The sequence below is a fragment of the Meriones unguiculatus genome, chromosome 20, assembly GCF_030254825.1.
Source record: "Meriones unguiculatus strain TT.TT164.6M chromosome 20, Bangor_MerUng_6.1, whole genome shotgun sequence".
NCBI lineage: Eukaryota > Metazoa > Chordata > Mammalia > Rodentia > Muridae > Meriones > Meriones unguiculatus.
Genome location: NC_083367.1, coordinates 4,911,292 through 4,914,901, shown reverse-complemented (window position 1 = coordinate 4,914,901; position 3,610 = coordinate 4,911,292). Strand labels below are relative to the sequence as shown.

At 36.0% G+C, this 3,610-nt stretch overlaps 1 pseudogene; it reads left to right on the top strand.

Annotated features, from left to right (window-relative positions):
• Positions 1-1,428: 1,428 nt before the first annotated feature.
• Positions 1,429-2,333, top strand: LOC132649583 (olfactory receptor 4C45-like; annotated as a pseudogene).
• The last annotated feature ends 1,277 nt before the right edge of the window (positions 2,334-3,610 follow it).

Sequence of the window (3,610 nt, the reverse complement as noted above, 5' to 3'; positions counted from 1 at the left end):
TCAGAGGTCCTCTGTGGCAAGCTCCTGTCTTGTTCCTTGTTTTCACCTTCTTCCCTTTTGTCTTTCTGAATGAAGATTGATCATCATACCCAGGGTCTTCCTTCTTGCTTAGCTTCTTTAGGTGTACAGGTTTTAGTATGATTATCCTCTATTATATGTCTAATATCCACTTATAAGTGAGTATACCCCATGTGCTGCCAATTTGAAGTTAGAACTTTAAGTTATACATACATCATCTATAGGAGCCATGAGCAGAAAGAAAACCATCAGGGAATAAGCCACCCTAAAAACCAAATATATTTTTTTCACTTGTAACTGAAAGGTCTTGATGCTAACCTCTTTGTACATAATTTTGGTGTTATGGAAGAAAATTATGTGGCTTGTTTTTTTCTTTTTCTTTTTTTTTTTTTTTTTTTTTTTGGCATGTGGCGCAGAAAGAAGCAGAAAGGGGAAAGAGAAAGAATAAAATCTCTCTTCTTTTGTAAGAACACTGCCGTACTAATGAAAGTCACATATGAAAGAATTGAAAGAAAACATATTTATAGCATCAATATTTCTACTAGTTGTCAGTGAAAACTATAAACTCATTTATTTTGATTGAATGTATACAAAAAATAGAAACTATATTTTCATAGGTTCCCTCACCCCCGTAACTCCATTTACAAAAAGTGAGTGCCCAGCAGACTTTTACCTAACCCTGAACATAATCCTAAATGAAGAAATAATTCAACATCTGGGAAAATTTTAGGAAATATAAAGTCCTTGTCGGACTTAAAGGGACTTTATAGACATGCATCCAACAACAAAAAGAGTCATGAGAAGTCAGGCATAAAAGTTGCTGTTTTAGAAATAATTATACTCAATGACTTGTTTTAATTTCCTTTTTTCCTTCAGGAAGGAAATAATTCTCCCTATACTTTTGTCTCTGTCCCCCTGTCATTGTGCATATGATACAGAGTAATCATACATACTGAACACAGGAACTTTACACTAGTTCTTTAGTGTTCATTGACTTTCATGCAAACTGAGTTCACAGACATTTAATATTCACAGTCATGCACAAATGTAATTTCAAATAAATTAAGATTCATATTTGTCCCACAAGATCAAAGCACAAAGATAAAAGAAAGCCCTGTTTCAGATTATTCCCAGAATTAAGAAAAGTTAACAATCTTGTTCCAACAACCAAAATAAGACTTTTATTTGTTGAATATTATAATAACAATCAGTAATAAGCTAACCTACTTCTCTCATCTACAAAATATCTGCAAAATGATATTAACTACAGAAGTAAAAATGTAGCTGTTTGTATTTCAGCCCTTACAACAATGAGATGACAAAGTATTTTAGGTTAGAATTTAAAATATCACTTGAATATTTCTTTCAAGTAATCATATGGACACATGCTGAACTAAATTAAGGAAAAGCATGAACAATGTCACAGAATTCATCCTTCTGGGATTGAGCCAAGACCCAGATCTGCAGAAACTCTTATTTATTGTGTGCTTAATAATCTCTTTGATCACACTGGCTGCTAACATGCTCATCTCAGTCACCATCTTCATCAACCCAACCCTGGCTACTCCCATGTACTTTTTTCTGTCCTATTTGTCCATCATGGTTTCTACTCTTCTACTATAGCACCCAAAACAATCTATGACTTAATCTCTGAGAAAAGCATAATATCTTTCCATGACTCAGCTTTTTGCTGAGGATTTTTTTTTTCTGCAGCTGAAATCATCTTGCTGATTTCTATGGCTTATGATCACTATGTAGCCATCTGCAAACCCTTGCATTATATGACCATCATGAGCCAACTGTGTGTGTATTCCTCGAGGGGGCTGCTATAATCCTGGGATTCATCCATGGAGGGATTCAGATTTTATTTATGGCCCAGTTACCATTCTGTGGCCCAAATATCATTGACCACTTTATGTGTGATTTAATACCTCTCCTTGGGTTGGCCCACACTGACACACACTAGGGCCCCTTATTGCTGACAAAAGTGGGTCGCTGTGATTACTAATTTTCTCTATGCTGGTTGCTTCTTATGTTGTCATCCTTCACTCCCTGAGGAATCAGAGCTCAGAAGGACGTCACATAGCACTGTCTACCTGTGCCTCTCATGTTACTGTAGTTGTCTTATTCTTTGTACCATGTTCATATCTGTACCTAAGACCCATGACCCCCTTTCCACTGATAAAGCTGTAACTGTATTTTGCACCCTAGTGACACCTATGTTGAACCCTTTAATCTATGCTCTCAGAAATGAGGAGGTCAACAAGTTTGTGAAGAAGCTCTGGAGCCAAATAAGAAAAGTTGGTGATACATAAAGTTGGAGCATTCTTTGTTTTTTAGAAACAATGTCTAATGTTGTTTTATGGACGGTTGTTCTCCTTCTTGTTTTGTTTTTTGCTGATACTGGGGATTGAACCTGGAACCTCCCATGTGCCAGTCAAGTGCTCTGCCCCTTAAGCCACAGCTCAGAGCCCTTTATCCTTCTTAAATGGTTAAAATGATGAGAGAGAATTATATCCTCTCTGTATTCTACATTTTAATTGACTAATAATCATATCATTGAATGAAGTACAGTATGACAATGCATGTAGATATGATACAATCCTGATACTTCCATCCTATTAAATAACCATTGTTTCTTTAAACATTGAAGTTTTAAATCCTTTTCTAGTTCCTTACAAGATATATAATAAATTGCCAGGCTAACAGAATGGTTAAAGAAAGAGGATCCAACATTCTGTTGCATCCAAGAAACATACCTATGTAACAAAGATAAACACTACCTCAGAGTAAAGGTCTGGAAAACTGTTTTTCAAGCAAATGGTTCCAGAAAACAAGCTCGAGTAGCCATCCTAATATCTAATAAAATAGACTTTCAACCCAAGTTAATCAAAAAAGATAAGGAGGGCCACTATATTCTCATCAAAGGAAAAATCCACCAAGAGGCCATCACAATCTTGAATATCTATGCCCCAAATACAAGAGCACCGACATTCGTAAATGAAACATTATTAAAGCTTAAATCATACATTGATCCTAATACCTTAATAGTGGGAGACTTCAACACTCCACTCTCACCAAGGGACAGATCAACTAGACAGACACCAAATAGGGAAATAAAAGCACTCACAGAATCCCTAAATCAAATGGACCTAATAGACGTCTACAGATCGTTTCACCCAAACTCAAAAGAGTACACCTTTTCAGCACCATATGGAACCTTTTCCAAAATAGACCATATAGTGGGTCACAAAGCAAGCCTCAACAGATACAAAAGGATTGAAATAATCCCTTGTATACTATCTGACCACCATGGACTAAAGCTAGACATCAACAACAACAGAAACAACAAAAAGCTGACACGCACATGGAAATTGAACAACTTACTATCAATGACAGCTGGGTTAAGGAAGAAATAAAGAAAGAAATTAAAGACTTCCTAGAATTCAATGAAAAGGAAGGCACAACATACCCAAATTTATGGGAAACACTGACAGCAGTGCTCAGAGGAAAATTTATAGCACTAAATGCCTGCAAGAAGAAATTTGTAACATCACATACAAACAACTTAATGGCCCAACTGAAAACCCTA